A 24,357-nucleotide genomic window follows, 5' to 3' on the forward strand; every position below is an offset into this window, starting at 1 on the left:
TCCGAGTCTTGTATACGGAGGGAGTAATACGAAGGACAGTGATCGACACTGTGGTACGATTTTCAAGAAGTCCGTTCAGCTATTTGTTTTCGCCGACGATATTGATATCTTGAGAAGATGGAGAAGGCTACACCAGACTGAAAAGAAAGGTTTAAGGTACACTGGGGGAAGTGGAAAAATCAACTCAAAAAATTGGATTTGTACATACTTGACAGTTTTTACCACATCATAACATTGTGCAAGAATATACTTTGATGCCCACACTAATACCATATTAAAATTTGTATAATACATACACTAACACGGTTAACGGTTGAACTGTAATTTTAGACTAAATTAATGATTTCGTGTGTGTTACTTCTACGTGAAGTTAAACGATTTACAATGATATGGAAATGCTAATATCATCTTCCAAACTTGGACGTACATGTTATGTTCATGATAGCATTAGAGGCGAAAGTATAGAATTGATAGTTCCGTTAGGATACGGCAGGCATGAAGAATGTTTTTATAGAAGTCGATTTGAAAGCGAGCGGAGGGCAATATTTGTGATGGCACATATCGCACGGGAAGAATATCAGTGTGGAAGCTGATATATCTCCACTGGCAAAAGGAAGGTGGTTTGACTTGCTCATATGCCATCGCGTGCGGAAGGATTTGCTATCGACGAGTACTGTCTCCAAATTTCTAATATGACATCAGCATTTAGTCGAATAGGATTTTTATTGCACAGTTCTGTTTTCTCATTGCGTCCGTCTCGTCGCAACCAACTTGGCTGCCTCGGAGAGAACAAAGCAGAGAAAGGCACTGCTGCTGTACCGTCGACCAATAACAGCTGAATTGATGGATGCCCCCACCAAGGATAGTACACTAAATTAATGATTTCGTGTGTGTTACTTCTACGTGAAGATGATATTAGCATTTCCATATCACTGTCATTTTAGGTTTCGCGAGAAGTTGATTTTTCCATTCATAAAATCAAAGCTTATTTGCACCAATTGTCATTTTTTCAAGTGAATTTATATCACAAGTGACTATTACAATACACTTAAACTAATCCCATTCATTTGTAGTGGTTTGTACCATGAAAGCAAATAATTAAAAGATTTTACACTTACCCCTGGTATCAAACACTGCGGGGGAAGTGGAAAATTTTCTGATCACTAATTTTTTCCCATGCGTCCAGGGTTTATTTTGGTGGCTGTGAATCTTAATATGTTCCTTCTTTGCTATCATTGCGATTTCAGTGGTGATTGGGCTAATGTAGATAAGAAAAAGCCTGATTAATCCGGTATTAATGCATTTCACATGTTTTACATATGAAAAAAAAATATGAGAAAGAAAAAATAGCACCGGTAGATGAACATATTTCACAATTCACGATCTTTCACATTTATAGCAAGTTATGCTGTTGAATGCAATTTTTTTTGCGACCAAATTGGCTAAGAACAAGTGCTTAAAAATAGGAGATTAGTTTGTACGTGTTTTTCGCTCACACATACATACAAACACGCACACACAGACATCACCTCAATTCGTTAAACTAAGTTGATTAGTTTATAACCCTGTGAACCCCATTTTTCTATGAACCAATGAACTTTTTCATCTTTGAGGAGAACCTATAGATTTTACGTACACTTAATGCTCGAGTATGCAAAATCAGCCCTCGACTAGCTATTACGAGAATTCCTTGGGAACCTATGCCGTTAAACTAATGAAATTATTCGACAAAAGCTACTCAGAGCAATTACCGTTTCGATTTTAGTTATATATAACTACTCATCACAATTGAAGGTCAAGGTAACATGGGTTTTCCACTTACCCCATCCCACTAAAGCCTAATTTTAAACTCCTCCTTAAACTCCTAATTTTCAAATATTTTTCCATAAATTTCAAGCAACCAAAATGGTATGAATTACCGCACAGTTGGTGCAAAATTGACTGTTTTTGATAGTCCATTTTGATTGAATACATTTAGATCATTTAAACTGGTTTTACACTAATTCAAACATGCACTATCGATTTTTCCTTTTCCACTTCCCCCAGTGTACCTTATTGGATTGGAATGGTCATTATCACGTCGAAGACGTATTACATGATACAAAGAGGCTCAAGAGAGGACAATGTAAGCCACCCACCACGAGTTTGTATCAGTGGTGACGAAGTCGAGGTGGTTGGAGAATTCATGTAGTGGAGCTCACTGGTGACTTCCGATAACGGTACTAGCAGAAAAAATGGGAGACGTATGTAGCATGGCATGAAATCGTACACGTGTACTTTGGGTTCCGCAAAACGCTTCGATCGAATAGAGTTCGTCACCATACTAAACTGACTATCTACAAAACACTCATGAGACCGGTAGTCCTCTACGGATACGAGGAGTTTTCTAGAGAAAAATGCTGCGTACTATCTATGGCGGGGTGCAGATGGAAGACGGTAAACCATGAGTTGCAACAGATGTTGGGAGAACCATCCATCGTTCTTATGGCGAGAATCAGAAGACTGCGGTGGGTCTGGCACATAGCCAGAATATCGGACAGTAACCCGGGGAAAAGGGCACAAGAAGGTGAAGTGCGCAGCGAGCAAGGTGGATCGATCAGGTGGAAGAAGATTTGTGGACCCTCCGCCGACTGCGTGCCTGGCGACGTTCAGCCATAGACCGAGTTGAACAGAGAAGACAGCAACAACAGCGAGAATATTTCAATTGGGTTCTGCTGACGCCGACGACAGCCACTCGATCACCATCACCATCACTGTGAATACACACATTTACTGCAGCCATAACCCGCCGACTGGAGCCGACTCCGATGCCAACAAATTTTCTGCAGTATCATAAGATTGTGCTTTGTAGTGGACGGAAATTGCTCTTAATTTAATTTTCTTTTTATATAGGTATAACTAGCAGACCCGACGAACTTTGTTTCGCCTAAAATTGATTTATTCTTCGATTAGTTCTCGAGTTATGCAAAAATGTATGCTTCATTTGTATGGGAGCCTGCTTTCTAGAAGGGGAGGGGTTTTAAACCACCACAGAAACATATTTTCCCTTCCAAAACCGCCACATTCTAAATTTGGTTCCAATTTGCTAGAATAATTCTCGAGATATGAAGAAATTGGTGTTTCAATTGTATGGGAGCCCCCCTTTCCAAATGAGGGAGGGGTCTCGAACCATCTTAAGAACCTACCCCGGCCCCAAAAACCTCTACATACAATGTCTGAAACTCGATTATGCATATGTACAACATGTGATAGATTTAGTTCGGAAAAGGTATTGGAGGGTAACCGCCCCTTCGGTGTCCTCCGCAGCTTAGCGGGTACTGATGAAACCAAATTCCCAGCACCAGGCATCAGCCGAATTCTCGCAATACATTTTCAGAACTAACTCTCTCATATGTATTTTTGTGCACATGCCAACCAAGTAGGATGAGTATTTAGTATTGTCCGGCTTCTACACACTTGCTCCATCAGCAACGGCGCTCGATGAAGTAGGGTTGTGTGAGGTTGTGCCAGTTGGTCGTCAGATCCCGACCCGACCACACAAGCGAAGAGAGATCGCCATTCGAGTTCAGTTCATTCAAAGTTAATTGCCTATATGCCGGGTGTGTGGTCGGGTCGGGTCAGCATTCGCAAGGAGTAGCCAGGACAAATCTCGACTATTGGAGAGTGCATTGCTTCCATCTAAAAGATAGTGATTAGTCCCAAATCAATATCTGTGGTAACGGATGAAAGTGATGCTACTCTCATACAATAGTCTTGGCCAGGGTTTGCAGAAATCGCTCTCAATAGATAACGAACAACGATGTTCCGAATCATAACAAGCCATGATAACAAATTTATCACACTTGTATAATACAAGTGCGAAAAAACAGAATCGGATAGGCAGCCCCCACAGAAAAATTGTGATTCTCGCTTTGTTTTCGCTCATTTCGTGTTGGTTACTGCACAGCTGTGTAGAACAAGTAGAAATGCATCATCAGAGCCAGTGCTCCCCGAATTTGGAGCTTTCTAAAAGAAATTTATCTTCGGGTTTGGCCTACCGAATCAGTTCTCTATCATGACAACTTGCGAAAAAAGTCTCTCGCGGGATGCTACATATCGTATATGTAATGTATACAGAGATGATAAGTGAGACACTTGCTCATTCTCTTTAGGATTCAATCCCTGGTCAGAGTGTATGTAATTAAGAGTGGCGACATGTGCCGCATTTGACAGGTCTCCTGCTCGTTTGGAACACGATTTTGTATGGAAATGACAGATGAATTTTGTTCCAATTCTGACAGTGTCGCCACTCTAAATTACATACACTCTGTCCCTGGTCTTGGCTTGTACCACCTAATGCTAATGCTGATGCTAATTTGTTCATTTATTATTTGGCGTCAGTGGTAAGAATTATAATTGGAGGCGTCACGCGATAAATTAATTTGAAAAAAAACTCAATGGTGCAGCCCAATCGGGTTGTACGCAAAGGTGACGTAGGACTACGTAGCTATACGAAATGGAGGATATTTTTCATCATAATTTGTGTAAATTTATTAGCATTGTGCAAACTGTTCGGAGGTCAACCGAATCAAGTAACTGAAAGTAGCTCCCAGTGGATGAACCAGCCATGGAAAGGAACGACTCATCGGCCGCATCGCCACTGAAGCCACTCGTATATCTTTCAGTGGATATCATCAGAATCCTAGAAGACATTATGCTCAAAAATGTCCGGAATAAAGGAAAAATAAGCAGAATCGGAGGTGGCGCGAAACCAAACATATTAATTTGCAACGTTCGACTTCCGCCGGCGATGGAAGCGTACATGCATAGTTTTCTATAGCGCTGGTGACAAAGTGAGCGGGACTTCAAGAATAAATTACAAACAGGTTTTGACCGTTGGGAAAATTGTTTACCCAGACAAACAGACTGTTCGGCTGTTTTAACGACAATGACGATTTTGGAAAGATTTATTGTTTTTAATAATGCGCCATTTGAAAAACTAAGGCAGCTAAACGACATTTTTCACTAAGGTGGCGTCTACATCGATTTGGCCGTCGTCGACGGAAAGTGAAATTTTCTGGCAAGATTCCTTGGTTTTGTTTCGTTAGTCATTAGAAATGATATCGATTTTTTTCGGGGTTACCATCGTTTGGCGACGACAGAAAGTTGCCCTTTGGTAGCACAACCACAAGCGCGCGTCGGAGAGAGATGATGTAATGAGTTTGTTCAAATGGATGGCGTCAGTAGCAGTCAAATGGAATTTCCTCACAAGATTTTGATTTGTTGTTGAGGTTGAATGACGACCACCAACGCAGACTTCCACCACCAATTCGATGATTTTCCTTTGAAAATGCTACCAGAGCGCCTTCGTGCTACTGTGTTCGCTCCGCTGCGACCGCTCTGCGTAAAATCTTGTTCAACCGCTCTCTGAATTCAGACGTTACCAGTATAGATTATGTTCATGCTTGCGATTGTTGCAGAATCCTGATCAAGCTGCGCGCGCCGAATAGCAGCTTTTTGAATTCAATAAATTAAGCCCGTTAGCTCCGGCCCTTTGTGATCTGATATAGGTGCAAACATAATGGGCACTCATAACGATTAACGAAGGGGCGGGGCTAATGAAATTACTTCATTAGATATAAGAAAGCTGCTTTTCGACGCGCGCGAGCCGTTTTGATCAGGATTCTGCAGACAACGCAGTCGGAACGCAGAACGCGGAAGGACAGATTCTGAAAATCCTATGAATTTTTTTCCCAAGATTCTGAATTTGGTTATGAAATGTTGGTTATCTAAGATGCGTATTGTTGCGAGGAATAACAACAGAAATTTGACTCAAGACGAAGTTTCTTCATATTACAAAACATTATCTCTTGGCATCTGTCTGTCCGAGCGACGTTCACCGATGGGTGGTTGCTGTAGATAGTTTCCACTGAGGTGGCGTCTTCATTGATTTTATACAAAAGAAGGTTGATCCGACTATCCGAAATAAACTTTCTTCAAAGTGCAAAACTCAATCGTAAATAGCGAATTTGATAGCGCGTCGGAGGGAGATGATGCAGTAAATTTTAATGGATGGAATCACTAACAGCAACCAAGCTACCACGCCAAACCCGATGCCACCGAAACAGTCCATTTTCGCAATTAACTCTTTCTTTTCATAAAATGTTGGTCCTGGGAAGAACCAATTTTTCTTTTCCCAATGCTCCTTTCCAACTAGCTGACACCACAATTTGTAATAAATTTTCTGCATCGGCACTGGCGTTGTGGGATCGCCACAGCCCACAGTGCTATTTTTATGGTCAACCCTTTCATCATATGAAATGCTGGTTCGTTGAGGTTGAATGATCTGCAGCAACACATCGAGCACCACCACCAATGCGATGGATTTCCTTTGAAAATGTTATTAGCGCCTCCGTGATGCTGTGTCCGCTCCGTAGCGATCGCTTTGATGCGTCTGCTCTGCGTGACACCTTGTTCAAACTGAGAATTAGATCCAAACCCGCAAGTAATTGATTTTTGATGTCTGTGCTAGTGATGCATGTACGTGATTGGTTGGTTGACCTATTTCCAAACTTTTTATCAATTATCGATAATAAATAGTTAAAAATCAGTTTTTTCAAATAAATACGAAGAAGCGTTGAGTCATCCTTGATCGAATGGTCCAAAAAAATTGAAAATCCATCGAGAAACGGCTTAGATATTAAAGTTTAAAGTCTATCATATTTTCGTGACGGTCTCCGATTTTCGCAATCGTAAAGTGTACCCCAATATAGAAAACACAGACGTAGTCCTACGTCAAAAATGTCAGGCAGTTTAAATGTAATGAAATTTTAATTGTATTTTATCGTCTATAATTGAGAAGGTAACTATAGGCTTTTTTTGGAATATTTTTCCTAAAACTTGGAATTCCTAGGTTTGCTAATGTATAGACTATAATTACGATTTTCTAGCAAGCAATAACAGCGTCAAAACGGTTTACTACAGACCCGAATTTTTTGGATGTTCTCAAGAATTGCCTCTTCTGCTATTTTTCGTAAATAATTCTTCTTTCTAAAATTCCTATAGAAACCCTTTCGAAAAATTATTTCAGGTATTTTTTCGAATACTGACGGAAATTTTATTCTCTCGTTAATTTATCAAGTAAGAACACAAGTCTTGGACAAAATTTTCCTCTTATGGTTTCCCCAGAAAATCTCCAGGAAATTATTTCACAGATAAATACAGAAATTTCCTTGGTAATATAAGAAAATTTCTTCGTTGATTCCTTTACGAGTTCTCTTAGAAATTTCTTTAGAAATTCTTTTAGAAAATTCTTTGAGAGTTCCTGTAGGAATGTTAGAAATTCAAATTGAAATTCGGATATTCCTTCAGGAATTGTTGAAATTGTTCTAGGAATACCTTCGAAATTTGCTTTAGAACAAATCCTTCCAAAATTTCATAAGGAAATTCTTGGAAATTCCTTTAAGATTTTTTTCAGGAATTGATTTAGGTATTTCTACGGGATATGTTTTAGAAAATTCTCCTTAAATTCTTTTGAGAACTTCTCCAATAAATTACGACAGGAATTCTTTTTGACATTACGTCGAAAAATACTCTGGAAAGACTTTGTAAATTTATCCGGAAAAATTTTGAAATTTTGAAGGAATAACCGAAGGTTTTAAAGAATATTTAATTAAATTAACGGAGGAATGTTTCCAAGAATTCTTACATCTTCCTAGAGGGATCACTTAAGGAATTACTGGATGAATTTCTTTAAGAAATTCCTGAAATAATTGCTATACTCCCAAATTTCAAATTTTTTTTTCAAAAGCAATTAAAAAATGAATCCGAAAGAATTATATTAAAAGAATTTTGGGAGGTTTCACTGATACAATTTCCAGATGTTTTTTCAAGGGTATTTCCAAAGGAGTTTCCGAAGATTTTTTTTTTAAATCATTAAGAAAATTTCGAAGGAATCTCTTGAGAAATTTCCGAAGGAATTTTCAAGATGCAAGTGTTCTTTAAGGGTTTTTAAAAAAGATTTGACTGTAAGAATTTTTGAAGAATGCCTTCTTTGAATTTTCGAAAGAATACCTTGATGCTTACCAAAAGAATTTCTGTATCTGAGAATTTGCCGAAAGAATCCCTGGGAAAACATCCAAAGGAATTCATGGAGTAATCTACAGAGAAATACAAGTTTTTTTTTTAAATTCCTTATGGAATTTGTTTAGTAATTTCTGAAAGTAATTCTGGTGGAGGATTTTCCAAAAGAATTCTTAGACAAATTTTGAAAGAAATTTTCAAAAGAATTCCTGAAGGAATTTCAGAAGGTGTTTCTAGATTTATTTGCTGAGGATTTTTGAAGAAATTCTTTGAAGAATTCAGTAATGAATCACTGGAGGAATTACCGATGGATTACTTACAGTAGTATGCGATGATGCTGGGTCATTAGGCCGAAGGCCGTTAGGCCGAATGTCATTAGGCCGAATGGTCATTAGGTCGAATAGCCATTAGGCCGAATGGCCATTAGGCTGAATGAGCACTGGGGAGTGAGAAGTGACTAGTGCGAAGTGATGAAGAAGTAGAACGGAAGAAGAAAAAAAAAGAAAAAGGAGGGAGAAGTAAGAAGGAAGAAGTAAAACAGGAAAAAGGAGGAAGAAGTAAGAAGGAAGAAGTAAGAAGGAAGAAAGAAGAAGGAAGAAGAAAGAAGAAAGAAGAAAGAAGAAAAGAAGGAAGAAGAAAGAAATAAGAAGGAAGAAAGAAGAAGGAATAAGGAATAAGGAATAAGGAAGAAGGGAGAAGAGAGAAGGAAGAATGAAGAAGGAAGAAGGAAGACGGGAGAAAGATGGATGAAAACAGAAGATAGAAGAAGGAAGAAGAAAGAAGGAAGAAGAAAAGAAGGAAGAAGAAAGAAATAAGAAAGAAGAAGGAAGAAGGAATAAGGAATAAGGAATAAGGAAGAAGGAAGAAGGGAGAAGAGAGAAGGAATAATGAAGAAGGAAGAAGGAAGACGGGAGAGAGATGGAAGAAAACAGAAGAAAGAAGAAGGAAAAAGAAAGAAGGTAGAACAAAAATGGAAGAATGAAGAAAGAAGAAGAAAGAAGGAAGAAGAAAGAAAGAAGAAGAGAGAAAGAACGAAGAAGGAAGAGGGAAGAAGAAAGAAATAAGTAGGAAGAAAAAAGAAGGAATAAGGAATAAGGAATAATGAAGAAGTAAGAAGGAAGAAGAAAGAAGGAAGAAGAAAGAAGGAAGAAGAAAGAAGGGAGACGGAAAAAGGAAGAAGAAAAGAAGAAAGAAGAAGGAAGAAGGAAGAAGGAAGAAGGAAGAAAGAAGAAGGGAGAGAAGTAGGAAGAAGGAAGAAGGAAGAAGGGAGAGAAGTAGGAAGAAGGAAGAAGGAAGAAGGAAGAAGGAAGAAGGAATCAGGAAGAAGGAAGAAGGAAGAAGGAAGACGGAAGAAGGGAGAAGGAAGAAGGAAGTAAAAAAAAGAAGGCAGAAGGCAGAAGGAAGAAGGAAAAAGGAAGAAAGAAGAAGGAAGAAGGGAGAAGGAATAAGAAGAAGGAAAAAGGAAGAAGGAGTAAAGAAGAAGGAAGAAGGAAGAAGGAAGAAGGAAAAAGGAAGAAAGAAGAAGGAAGAAGGAAGAAGGAATAAGAAGAAGGAAAAAGGAATAAGGAGGAAAGAAGAACGAAGAAAGAAGAAGGAAGAAGGTAGATGCAAGAAGGGGGAAGAAAGAACTTCTTATTTTTCACTTTATGCTTCTTTTTGCTAATTCGGCCTAATGGCCATTCGGCTCAATGACCGTTCGGCCTAATGGCCATTCGGCCTAATGACCGTTCGGTCTAATGGCCATTCAGCCTAATGACCTTCTGCCAAATGGCCTTCGGCCTAACGGCCTGACACCGTATGCGATGGAATTCCTGGAGGAATTTTTGAAGGTATACATGAAAGATCTTCTGGATGACTAATCGAATTGATTCCGGGGGGTATACTTTTACGAAAAAATATTTGGATTATATTCCCAACAAACTTTTGGACAAATTCATGAAATTTCACCAGAATGAATACTCTAAGAAATTTCTGGAAAAATGTCGGAAGCAACTCCTGAAGTAAATTTTTAAGGAATACTTATCCGGAAAGTTTTGGGTTTATATTTTTGGCATAAAGTCTTAATTTCGGATTAAAAAAAGAGTTTTGTTTCACTATTGTCCGGATTTGCGCAAGAATTTTCGAAGGAATTTCTTCAAATGTCCCTCACGGAATTCTTGTGAAAGTTTCTAAAGTAATTTCCAAATGAATTCCTGTATTAATTTAGAAGTAGGTATTTCTTTGAAAATTCCATTGGAATTTTTTTCGTGGATGACTTTAATAGTTCTTTATCAAATTCTTTCAGAAATTTGTTAGGAAAATATTTTCGAAAATTTATTCGGCTGTATTTTTTGTAAATTTATTCCAGAATATATTCTGGAATTCTTCCTGAAATACATTTGCAAACTCCTGCCGGAATTTCTTCCAAAATTTCTCCAGAAAATTTTGCAATAATTCTTTCGGGTACTCATCCAGAAATAATTCACAAAATTCCCACAGTAGTTCATTTGAATATTCCTCCAGGGATTCTTCCGTAGAACCTCCCGAAAGGTCTTTATAAGTTCCTCCAGAAATTCCTTTAGTAAAACAATGTAATATTCCTTCAAAACTTCCTGCAGGAATTATACCGGAAAATTTGTTGAAAGAATTCTTCCGAAAAATTATTGAAGAATGAAATAGAAAATTTTAAAGGAGTTTTCCGTAGGAGTTTCTAACGGAAATTCGAAAGGATTATCTAAGTAATTCCCAAGAGAATTTGCAAATGAAATTTTCCAAGGATTTCTAAGCGAATTGCTGAAGAATTTTTAAGAGTTTCCCGAAGATATAAAGAAGATTTGCTAAAAAAAATGGAGGAATGACCGAAGGAGTTCCTATAAGAAATTTCGAAAGAATTCTCGGAGATCTGTAGAAATTTATGAGGGAAATTTCGAAGATATTATAAGAATGTCTTCCTAGAGTTTCCGAAAGTAATAATTGAGAAAATACTATAAGAATTCCTTAAATATATTCCAAATAAATTCCTAAATCAATTTCCGAAGAAACCTCTGAAGAAATTTCCAAAGGCATTTCTAAAGAAACATCGGAAGGACTAAAGGAATTTCCGAAGGTATTCCTAAAACAATTTGCGTAGGTATTCCTGAAGGAACTTCAGATGGATTTTCCAAAATAATTTCTGAAAAAACTCCTAAAAGAATTCGTAAAATAATTTCCGAATGACTTTCGATGTTTCTTTTAATTCCTTCTTTGAATTTTTGAGGAATTTCCAAAGGAAGCTTCTAATTCATTTTAGGAATTATAATTTATTTTTTTAATTTATTGTTGGAAACACCTTTCTAAATTTCTTCGAAAATTCCTTCAGAAAATCCTTCGGTGTTTCTTTTAGGAATTTCTTCGGAAATTCATTTAGAAATTCCTTCGAAAAATCCTTTAGGAATACTTTTATGAGATCCATTAGATTTTTTTTTAATTCCTATGGGAAACCCTTCAAGAATATCTAAGGAAATTGTTTCAGGAAAACCTTCCAAATTTCTTTAAGGAGATTATTTTTATGAGTTTCTTTATGAATTCCTTTGTAAATTGCCTTAAGATTCCTGCAGAAATTGAATTAGGAGTTCTTAATTTTTTTTTTAAGAAATTGAATTCACAATTATTGAAGAAAAATTATTTTAGCTCTTTTAGTGGAAAGTCTTCAACTGTCTAAGACGAGTTTAATACTTTCCATTTAATTCCACCGCGTTAGGTTATCTTCACAGATACGTATTTCAACTGTGAGGCCGTCTTCAGTGTCTCGTACAAAACGTGGTGGAATTATATGGAAAGTACTTAACTCGGCCCTCCTTAGCCGTACGGTAAGACGCGCGGCTACAAAGCAAAACCATGCTGAGGGTGGCTGGGTTCGATTCCCGGTGCCGGTCTAGGCAATTTTCGGATTGGAAATTGTCTCGACTTCCCTGGGCATAAAAGTATCATCGTCCTAGCCTCATGATATACGAATGCAAAAATGGTAACCTGGCTTAGAAACCTCGCAGTTAATAACTTTGGAAGTGCCTAATGAACACTAAGCTGCGAGGCGGCTCTGCCCCATTGTGGGGATGTAATGCCAATAAGAAGAAGAAGACTTAACTCGGCTCAGGAATTAATAAAGGATACTCTCAAACAAATGCTTCCAAAAATTCCTCAGAAAATCCCTTCTGAAACTCTAATAGTCTTGGAATTTCATTGAAATTTCACTTAGGAATTTCTTCAGAAATTATTTTAGGAATCCTTCGGAAATTATTTAAAAGAGCTCCTTCGAAAATTTCATCTGGAAATTCCTTTGATATTTCCGTTAGAAACCCATCCGAAAATTCCTTTAGGATTTCCTATTTCATTCTTCAATAAATTTCCGGAAAAACTTCTCAAACAATATATTAGGGATAATTCCAGCAGGAATTTCATATGGTTTTACTAAAAGGAAAAGGAAGTTCTGGATGAATTTCCAAAGGTTTCCCGAAGGAATCCCAGGAGGAATAACAAAAAAGATACCGTATGCGTGGTGCTTGCACCATCGTCGAAAGAAGCGTCCCATTTGACTTGTGCATGTAATATCTTGATTTTCTTTGCATGCACGTAAGCTGTAGCTCATATAATAGTGTGTGTGCATAAAAGAAAACGATTTACTTAGTTTGACCGCTACACCATGACGAAGTGGCAGCGCATTCATGATTTGTTCCACGCGCAAATGTCGCAAAAAGACATTTCGATCGCCGTAGGAGTGTCCCGGTAGACCGTGAAAAGAGTTTTAGACCGAGAAAAGAAAGGACAACTGTCCGCGAAGGTGTCCAAAGGTCGTCAAGAGAAAGATTTGGACGAATCCAGTGCGTTCAATAAGGAAAATGGCGAAGGAACACGGAATCAGCGACTTTACGGCACGGAAGATCGTGAAGGAAGATTGCGGAGCGAAATCGAGGGCACGAAAAAAACTCACATGATTACCAACCGTATCCGGGAGCTACGAGTCGAACGTTGTCAGAAAATTTTAAACTTCCTCAAGCGCAAAAATCCGGTAATCCTGTTCACCGACGAGAGCATGTTTACTGTCGATCCCGTTTCAAATTCTAGAACCGACCGGTATATTAGCTCTCTCCCAGTAAAAGACGTGGCCGACGAGTATAAAAACGTGTATCTGACAAAGCATCCTGCTAGCGTTATGGTGTTTGGATTGGTGGCTTCCGATGGCAAAAAAATGGACCCGGTGTTCATTCCAGAAGGCGACAAGGTGAACACGGAGGTCTACATCGGGGTTTTAAGTAAGTATGTTCTTCCGTGGATCAAAAAGCAGTACGGATCGAAGCCAAATGTTGTATTTCAACAAGACGGGGCTCCGTGCCACACCTCGAACCGCACTCAGAAGAGACTTGCCGTGTGTTCCGGAAGCGTGTGAAGGCCGTAATTGCAGCAAATGGAAACTCAATCGTTGATTAATATTATTTAAGACTATAAGAAGCATTTCCCCTTTGAACAAATAAAAAAAATTAAACCAAAATTTCTGAGATTTTTTATAAATTTTGACCTTGCCTTATGGTACAAACATTATCACGCATACGGTAAAGGTGTAACATTCTAAGGAATTTCTGAAGTGGGAAGAATTTCTTAATGATTTTCAGAAGAAATTTTCGAAAAAATACCTGGAGGAAATTCAGAATGAATTATCAAAGAAACTTCCAAAACCAGAAATTTTTTCGGATAGATTTTGCAAAAAAATGCTGAAGGTATTTCTGAAGGAATACTTATAGTAATTTACGAAGGAATTTTCAATAAAATAACCGGAGAAATATCTATTTGAATTTATAAAAAAATCCTAGATTTCCTCAAAAGTTCTTTCGAAAATAACTCCAAGAAATCCTTCGAGTTCTTTCGAAAATAACTCCAAGAAATCCTTCGTAATTTTTCAAGGAATTTTTTTTTCAGAAAAATTTTGGCAGGTATAATTACTTGTCATAAGACTAGTTTGCATTATCCCATTTAATTCTGGAAATGGGATACTACAAGCTCGCCTTAAGACAAGTGAAGACGTTCGACTACAAGCTCAAAATAATCTTTTTATCAGATATGGGTCACGTGCCCCATCGTGCCTCAACTTACCTCCGCCAGTGTTGAGAACCATTGAGTTAGACGATTTATCTTTAAGATAATTAATTGAAGTAAAAATAATGACAATTTAATCAGATTTGCAAAACATAAACACGACCTGATTACCATCGTACACACTTAACTCATTTAACAGTATTCGGTGAATTTTACCGAAATCTCAACAGCAGAACTGTTCGGTAATTTATTTTACAGATTTTTTGTAAATGTTTCCATTGCTCAACTGTCAAAATCACCGAAAATCAGTTAAATTATTTACCGAACAGTTCTGCTGTTGAGATTTCGGTAAAATTTTACCGAATTCGGCGATTTATTTTAAGTGTGTATATACGAATGAAATAACTTTCCATTACTATCCAGCAAAATATGTTCATTAAAAGAATTGTTGTTTTCATCTACAGATTATCATAAGCATCGGTAGCGGTATTTCAAAAGTTCCACCAAGTACTGCATATCATGTTGTTACAAGACCACCTAACATTCAACACTTGTAAGCATCAATAAATTTGTATAACCTAAGTCGTCAACAAAACAAAACTTGTTATATCGCTCCATTGATATCAAAAGTTTCGGTATCTAAAGCGGGAAAAAAGTCTACCAGATTACTAACTATTAGAATTTTTGAAATTTTAACAGCCCTAATGTACATGAAATGAACCTCCAAAATATGATTTATGACATAAATTTTAAATGATTCATTAATTGCTGGATACCAATTTTCTCAGTTTGATTCGCACTTCCTCAGCCTGATTCCTGGTGAGCTTTAAATCCTCATTCAAAATATCCAGTCACTGTTAAAAAGAAGGACGTCTCAGTACACGACGGATACCCCTCTAATTACAATCTTGACTTCATCTAACCTCTTCAGACGCATGAATTGGTAAAAGTGCACTTAACGCCCACACAATCCGTTAGCACTCTGCATTTCGAACACTATGGGCAATCAGTGGGTAGGATATGGGGATCAGATGCATTTCATCGTTCTCAACAAAATAGCCGGTCATGAACGACAACCAATACGCAGCTGAGCCAACAGCCCGAGCTGAGCTGGGGGATAAAACTTTTCACAGTGCGCGAAAATCCATACCGTTGCATATTTTAGGAGATGCTCTCGAGCTTTTATGCAAAATTCAACGAAGCTATTGTTTCAACCGAGGGGTTGCCTTTTTTGTCCGAGTCTGTCGACAAGCATCATATTTGCTGTCGTCGTCGTCGTCGCGAATTGGTTGCCCCTTTTTTTCGGAACGGAGAACAAAACCGAAACACTAGCAGCTCCATAAACCTAACATTCTGTGTTTGCACTTTGGTTGTGTGTTTGACGGTACAACATGCTGGAATCTTGTCCCTTATGGAGGGTCTTCCACTCCATCCGGCAGAGAACCAGAAGGAGCAGAGTGCACATTTAGCTGGTAGCATACTGCTGCTGTAATTTGTAGAGTTACTTGTAATGTTGAACGTTGTCGTATACATATTTGACGTTGTGGTGATATTCATATTAGGAAGTCCATTGGATGATAAATTTCTATGCAGTGCAGTTCGGAACTGCTGGTAATTGTTGAGGCACATTCTTTCTAGTGGATAAGAGAATGGAAGACGAGTTTGCTAAACATTCATATTAATAAGGCTCGCTTGTATGAACGCCAGTTTCCAACTAACGAATATCTGATCCGACTATATGTTGTAGGCACTTATAGACTGCAATTTGGAAAAGCTAATTTGCGTTTTCATGCGAATGTATCCAATTCAGGCTGTATTAATTGTGATGTCTTTTGTTGATATAACATGCATATGGAAAAACAGGTGTTTTCTATGGATTTGTTTGCATTTTGTTCATTATAGCTAGTCTCTTGTTACTTTCCATCGAATCATAAATACACAATACAGTGGTTATCTTAGTAAGAATAAGAATTGGGAAGTAAATCTAAACTATTCTTCTCAATATTCCAAGGAAATTCCCAGTTTTTTTTCTACTTTAAGTTAATTGCCTTCTACGTATGCTACGAAATCTGTAAAACGCTCAAGTACTCCTTTCATTCATTCCATGTGGCTGAATTAGTTTCTGGGGTCCAGAATGGACAAGGTTCAATTAAAAATTCTAAGATAATTTTCTGCTTTGACCATCATTAAGGATGTTAACGATCGTTGCAGGACCGTCCAATGCGTTATAATGATAATATTTTATGGATGAAAATGCTAATGACTTTGGTTGGTTCGTTTGGCGACTTTTGTCCGAAAATTTAATGATGATGTGGTCGGGGTTCTGCCAAATCGCACCAAATCACTCATTTTTCTGCGAAATTCTTTTTCCAACAACAAATGTACGTTATGGGCACCGTGGCCGTGCGGTTAGCAACGTCAATCGTCTACAGGGTGCGACAGAAAATAATGTGAAAATGTTTAAATTTGAATATTGGGTCAATTCGAGTAGCTAGTGACTAATTTCTGTTGAACGTATATTTGTTTATGTTCACTTTCAAAGGCGCACTGAGAGATTGTAATTGTTGTATTGCGAATTTGTAAAAATGTACGCAAAAAAGCGACCCTGTGACGAGCGCGGTGTCATCATCATCAATAGATATAGACCACTGTCATCATTGAAAAGTAGTATGAAAAAAAAAATTGTGCCCAGGACATCCTGGGTCAATTTGGCGATGGGCTAAACAATAGCATGACAGCTGAGACGAGACCTGCAAAGACGGCTTCTTTTTCCTTGTTTTGACACTTGTTCTTCTTTTCATCTCAGTTGATCATCGATACTCAACTGTTTCCTTGAGTGTTTCACCTAAATCCCGGGTAGAATCTTCTGAGCGCAATAAAAGTGTTTGCAATTTATGGATTTATAATCTTATTTTTAAAGAGATTTTCCTATCGGGAATAAAACACGTATTCATAACTGTGCAATATTAAGCTGTCCGGCTATTCTAGAATACTTTTCAAAGTGAAAAAGTACTCGTAAAACAAAATCTTTCGGAATATTTTTTGAGGGATACCAATACTTTCACACAAAAAGGTGCTGGTTGCATCTGACAATTCGTGACAGCGCTTGCTGGTTGCAGATGAAGTTACATTTTTTCCTCTTTGCAAGTCCCGTCCCAGCATGACAGTAGCCTGCAAAAAAAGTGATTACTAGCTTGTTGCTCGCCCAGAAGACGCCGAATGAGATTGCTATGGTGGTAGGATGTCTTTTGGCCTCAGTTTATCGCCTTAAAATGTCTCTTCATGATGGGTCTAAGCTAAAGTGACCAGAATTTTCTTGGGCCAATCCGGGACACCTTACGCATTATGATTTTTTCAGTCTTTTTCAAGTCTAGAAAGCCGTTTGGCCGAAGCCCACTAGGTGACAAGTCGTTTGGCTGGATAGATCAATTAGCCAAAAATGCCGTTTGAAAAAGGGTCATAATACCGAATATTTCGGTTGGCATAAAAATCCATTTGGTCGAAGATTTCATTTGTGACAAATGACATTTTTGGCCAAACCGTTTTTGGTCTAGTAACCGTTTCGATAGAATGAAATTCGGCTAGAAGACTTTCAGCCAAACTTGATATTCAACCAAGTTGCTTCGGACAAATGGCTTTTGGTTGAATGAATTTCAAACAAATGACCCTTTCCACTCATTAAATCAGTCCTAATAAAATCGTATCAGTCATTTCCCTTAGTGTATAGTATAATGTGTATTATGTATTACGAGGAGAGAGCAAACTCAAGTCCTTACGATTCACATCATTGGCATGACTTAAACTTTCCATAATATTTCTGCATAATCCAGAGTCTGAAAAATCAACTTAACTTTTGTTCATCCTCCAGAATCCCTAGATTCTTTTATGTTTACGGAAACTGTCTAGATTCTTTATATAATCAAAACCATTTTTTCAGTTTCCAACGGATTCTACAGATTTTCCAGATTTAATAGATTCATCATATAATCCAGGACGTTTTCCAGGACGCCTGACAATGCGGGACAGGTAGGCTGAATCCGGGACTGTCCCGCATAATCCGGGACGTCTGGTCACTTTAGTCTAAGCAGCGGAAGCCGTGGACGTCCGTGCTTTGCACGTATGCCAAACGTGATCAAATCGGTTCGTGGAAAGATTAATTGCAACCTGGTGCGATCCATCAGAAAACTTGCCAACGAAGTCAAAATTTCGGAGAAATCCATGCGAAAACCATCAAAGAACAATTATATGTACCTTCCAAAGAAACGCCACTTGATTACGGACCGGGTATATGAACTACGAGTGGCTCGTTCAAAAAGTTCTTTCTTTGTTGAAGACAGAAAAAAAAATAATCATGTTTTCCGACGCGAAAAGCTTTTCAGCATCGACGCTGACGCTAATGGCCGCACGGACCGGTTTATTTCACCGAAGAAAATTGCGGAGGTTCTGAAGAAAGTGAAGTTTAAATTCCAAACTAATCCGACTGGTGTTGACATGATGTTTGGCTTGGGGGCGTCGATTGGTTTGAAACTGCCGCCTGTTTTCATTGATGTTGGGGTTAAAATCAATAGGGGAACTGTACCGGTTTTGGCCATGTTCCTAATTTGGCCAATTTTGCAAATAACTCCAAAAATAAAGCAATTCGCAAGGGTTTTATTAGTTCCAACAGGAGATATATCCCTCACGCTTCAACGCTGCTTTCAACTGATCGATTATTTTGGAAAAATATGTATTTTTCAAGGTTGGCCAAATTAGGCACTAAGTTGGCCAAAACCGTTGCACTCCCCCTACAAAATTATTGATCGGTATTTCAAAGGACCAAGTTCAAAGTTCAAACGAACTTCCTGGGGAAGGCTAAATTCTCCGAAGATCCAAACGTTGTTCTACAGCATGATGGAGCGCCATGTCGCACGTCCAATCGACTCAACAATGGCTGATGAAATTTATTTATGAAATTTTGGTCAAAATATTTATGGCTCCCTAGCAGTTCGAATCTTAATCCTTTGGGTTAAACGATTGGGGCGTATGTTGAAGCACAAGCTTGCAAACCATCGTGAACCCTTCACCCTTGTGTGAAGAATCTAACGTCAGCCATAACATGCACATGGCAGTCGATATCAGAGGACTAGGTTAGTAAGGCGTGTTCTAGCTCCAGCGTCGTCTTGAGGATATTATCAAAAAAATAAAGCGCAAATTTGTTTGAAAGGATCTTATAATGATAACTGAACTCGAAAATGTTGAGATTATTGCTTAAAGCAGTTCAAATGAGATTTATAAGAAATAGAACCAATTTTCGCATTATTTTCTGCCGCACCCTGTAGACGCATGTGCTGTGGAGTGTGGGTTCGATTCCCGCTCCGGTAAGGAGAAAACTTTTCGTAAAGCGAAAAGTTCTCCACTGGCCCACTGGGTGTTGTGTGAATGTCCTGTCCGTTGTCTCATGGTAGATGTGTTCAGTCTGTGCGACCTCTGGTCGAAGACGGTGATTCTGTATTTTTATTTAATTGGTATGAAATCATGTACGAACAACATATTACAAGTCAGTCAAAAAGTCGCTTAGTGCAATCTTCGATTTGATTCATAGTTATAAACAAGTTATAATCACACTACTAGGTGTTCCAATATGCCAAATTCACAATAGGGCACTGCACGGACTGCTTTGTCTCTTTCTCGCTGCAAATAAATTAGAAAACAACAAGGCCAGTAAACGTCAAAATTTATGAGGAACGAAAGAGAAAGAGATGTTTCCGTACAGTGCCCTATTCAGCAATCTTTGTTTTAGTATGGGAGAGCCAGCGAGTTTGTTTACGTTTTGCACTTCTTCTCTTCTAGGAATTTGGCAAATTTGAACACCTAGAAATGTGTTCATCTTTATAATATTTTATTTTTTATAAGTGATGGTCTATAACGGCATTCGTCAAAGGGGCTCAACTATGATCAACTAGGACCAACCATATTTATGTACTATAGCTTTGAAACATAGTTTATGACATATATATTATACTAAAACCATCAAAAATTTGTCAATATTAGAGTTTTTGACTGATTTTCAAACTTTTACTGAACAGTTTGGAAGTGCAAAAAACCAAACATGTTTTAGTTTGTATGAATTCAATGTTGAATATCGAAAGCCAACAAAAAATTAATAATCGCCAATCATTTTTTTTATTACGTGGTATACATTTTCCGATTGAGCTTAGAACAATATTTTTGAGTAGTTAACTTCTATGAACGCATGGATCTCTGCTGTCTATTTTTCTTCAATAATTAGCCTAATTTTGGCTCTAGTTTATGATCCTGAGAACTGTTCGGATGAGTGGAACACAGTTATACAAAGTGGTCATCAAATCCGGAAGGACGTTTCATGAAATTCCTGTTTCGAAAAGTTCGCGGTGCACTCAATTGTTATCAAAAACTGAAGTTCTAACTGCGGTCTCTCCGATGTCAAGTTCCTCGTCGTCGTACTTCGTGGATATTCCCAAAACAGGATTTTTTTAAACTTCCCTTACACTCCTCACATTTTTCATTCCTGTTTTATTCACCACAACTACTTCTGCACCTTCTCTAGCCACAATTCTGAAGCGCTCCGGGAGAAAATTATAATCAATTTTGGAACGTTTCTGGTGACTAAGCAAGACCATGGCGCTAATGTTGATGTCAGAATCCTTTGTACTTCACACTAAGTGGAAATTTTAGTAACAGCGTCCCTGTCCTGTACCACTGTGATCAAGCTTTTCATTTATCGGTGCGCATCACAGACACGGTAACGTACCATAGTGCATCCAACTCAACTTCAACTGGAAGGGTGTTAATGCAAGGCGTGAGTGGGGAATCAATGCTTCGTGACGATGTACATGGCCGGCATAATAAAGTGCCCACTTGCCGTTTTTCATACAAAATGGTCAACTTTGGAGCTCTAGATCTTGGGTTCCCGTGAACCGATTTGGCTGAAAATTTTACCAGAGCTCAGATATAACTTGAATTTTAACATATCTATGTTTCGAGCATATTGACTCACAGGGTTAAAAATTATTGCGGTAATACCAACGTGAATTTTTGGCAAAAATTGTTTTCAAATACCTCGAAAACTACATCTCTAAGTGTACAGGTATATATAGCAAACTTTTTTGTATTGGCAAAATACGCGTTTTTGCTGAATATGTCATCAGTCTACAACCTATAGAATTCAAGTTATTTAAAAATAAATTTTTGCCAAAAATTCACTTTGGTAATACCGCAATAATTTTTAACCTGTGAATCAATATGGTCGAAACTTAGATATGTTAAAATTCAAGTTATATCTGAGCTCTGGTAAAATTTTCAGCCAAATCGGTTCACGGGAACCCGAGATCTAGAGCTCCAAAGTTGACCATTTTGTATGAAAAACGGCAAGTGGGCACTTTATTATGCCGGCCAGTGTATATATTCCTGAAGAAAATAGTCCAAGTTTCTACTACTATCCTGGAAAATGATTGTGCCTATATGATTCCCTGGTTCTACCTTTCGACCACCCATCCAATCGGTTTACAGGTATGCTCTTCCTCATCTCAATATCTTTATCTTTCCATACACGATAAAATCAGCGTTCTATAGATTGGAGGTCCGTTGTCGCTTTGGTCTGAAACACCTTACATAAGGGACATTTGTGCTTTCTGCACAAGGTACAGCATATGTATCGGAAATGTTCAGACACTCCCCACTCCGAAAATTGTAAACCGTCCAAAAAATGAATTTATCCTAAAAAGGGTACAGGATGGTTGCGTTTAGATAAAAACAGGATCATAAAAAACCGTAGATGTTATTGGATTTGAGTTGGCTTAGGCAAATTATGTGGACTTTCCCGAAAATTCATTCATTTATTTAGTCTACATCTAAACAGATAACACTGAATCAACAATTTGACGCCACAATACACGGTTCGAGGCCGCATCTCTCCATCCTCGAATACGCCCCACGCTCGCCAAGTCGTTTTGCATCTGGTCTGCCTTTCTCGCTCGCTGCGCTCCACGTCGTCTCGTACCTGCCGGATCGGAAGCGAACACCATCTTTGCAGGGTTGCTGTCTGGCATTCTTGCAACATGCCCTGCCCATCGTACCCTTCCGGCTTTAGCTACCTTCTGGATACTGGGTTCGTTGTAGAGCTGGGCGAGTTCATGGTTCATTCTTCGCCGCCACACACCGTCTTCTTGCACACCGCCAAAGATGGTCCTAAGCACCCGTCTCTCGAATACTCCGAGTGCTTGCAAGTCCTCCTCGAGCATTGGCTATGTTTCATGTCCGTAGAGGACTACCGGTCTTATTAACGTCTTGTACATGACACATTTGGTGCGGTGGCGAATCTTTTTTGACCGCAGTTTCTTCTGAAGCCCGTAGTAGGTCCGACTTCCACAGATGATGCGCCTTCGTATTTCACGACTAACATTGTTATCAGCCATTAGTAAGGATCCGAGGTAGACGAATTCCATAGTGTATGCCACATTTTTAAATTGGGAAGAGACTTAGATTGAACCCATTATAAGGATTGCTTATAAGGTAGAAGCGCGATCATTAACTATTTGCGAGCGTCTTAGCGGAAACTACAAAATTAGAAGATTATATAAAAAAGATAATTCCATTTTTTTTGCAATAGAGGAGCTGTTCCGTTTTCCATCTCACTGAAAATATGTTCATCTCATCGAAAACGTAGCCGCCCAGGAAGTTTCTGAGACCGGGTCCGGGGATCGAACCTATCTTCAACATAATATTTTTATGCAGCAACATTTCTTACTGCTAGAATAAGGAAGGCTTCAAATCGATTGGTATATATTCATGAGCTTGAATCCAGCGTCCTATGTTACCAAAAAAAATCCGTCCAAAACCCTTTTAGCCATATCCACAGTATCTCATTTTTCCTGACGATCCTGAACTCAACATCGTTCCGTTTCGTAGCATGTAGCAAACATAGATGCTTCTAATAAAACACGACTATCGAGCAATCAATTGATGGGCCAGGTTGATAGGAAAAACTCCACTCATAAAAAGCTGCTGGTAGAAAAAGTTACAAGCAAAAAAAACTAACGTAATAGTCGCTGGTGTTCCTTCTGTACACTGTGTGCAGACATGGGGTGTAAAAATCAAGCAAAGTGATAAAACAACAATCGACAAGAGCTCCTCTTAAGAGTGCATCTGCTCGGACTCTATGCTGCATGTTGACTAAATGAGTCTGGGATCGTGCCATAAAGCTCCACCACCAGCAGACCAGGTTGTTTGTTTTAATTCCGAATTAGTTGGACGAGCAATATGCAGTGTGGATATGGACGTTGATGCGGTAGTCGTACGTCGTGAAAGTAGAAAACGTGATTGCTGATGGCAAAAACTAGAATTAGAATCGAATGTTCAGGAAAAAATACGCAGCCATTGACTGGCAACGAAGAACGCCCGAGAAAAAGAATTTAATTTACATTTAATATCTAACCTGTTTTTGTTTTACTAACATTACCTATCTATTCATATAACAACTGGTTTCTAATTTTCTCGCAACACGTTTTATACGATTGGTTTTTGCATACAAAAGTTGCGATGAGAATTGTTTGTTCAACATCAAGGTTGGTGTCTTGGCGTAAATTAATTTGTGTTTCTATATACAGCCTGTCCCCGACTAATTGCACATAAGTAAGTAAATTTAGTTTTTAACACAAGCTTAATTTTTAAAAATCATGATTATACACAAAGCGTTTAATCGTCATGAGATAGTAGAACAGAGCTGTTTCGTAAAAATTTAAATAAAACAATTTTAACTGTCGAGCGCTTCTTGTTCTTTGTCTATGTTAAGCACTCATTATAGGATAACCGAAATTTCGGATAATCAAACTAAGGAACCAACGCACAATTGTCATTTTTATTATTTCGACGACGCAGCAAAGCTGAAATAATAAAAATCTATAAAAATAACAGGTGTGTGTTACTATCGTGTAGAGTGGTGTTCCCTTGAAAACGCGAGTAGATTTAAATGTGGATACTGGGAAGCTTGTCCTTGACTAAAAACCATATTTGATTCAGTACACCCAATATTCTTTTTTACACGGTTGGTATTCTTTAATTTCCCAGTTAACCTGATTTTTCACAGCTTTTTAAATACCACCTGAATTTTCTATGATTTTTTGTGAATTTTTTCATGGGGTTAACTTATAGTTTCATCAACGCTGAAAGTCGTAATCAACTAAAACCCACCCGTGTATAAAAAGAACCGGGTGTACTGTGAGAAATGTACTTTTG

General features: G+C 38.3%; 1 protein-coding gene across 3 annotated transcripts in view; it reads right to left on the reverse strand.

Annotated features, from left to right (window-relative positions):
* LOC134211366 (uncharacterized) overlaps positions 1-24,357 on the reverse strand; it is a 181,346-nt gene that overhangs the window by 2,766 nt on the left and 154,223 nt on the right. The window lies entirely within an intron of this gene.

The sequence above is a fragment of the Armigeres subalbatus genome, chromosome 2, assembly GCF_024139115.2.
Source record: "Armigeres subalbatus isolate Guangzhou_Male chromosome 2, GZ_Asu_2, whole genome shotgun sequence".
In the NCBI taxonomy this organism is placed as follows: domain Eukaryota; kingdom Metazoa; phylum Arthropoda; class Insecta; order Diptera; family Culicidae; genus Armigeres; species Armigeres subalbatus.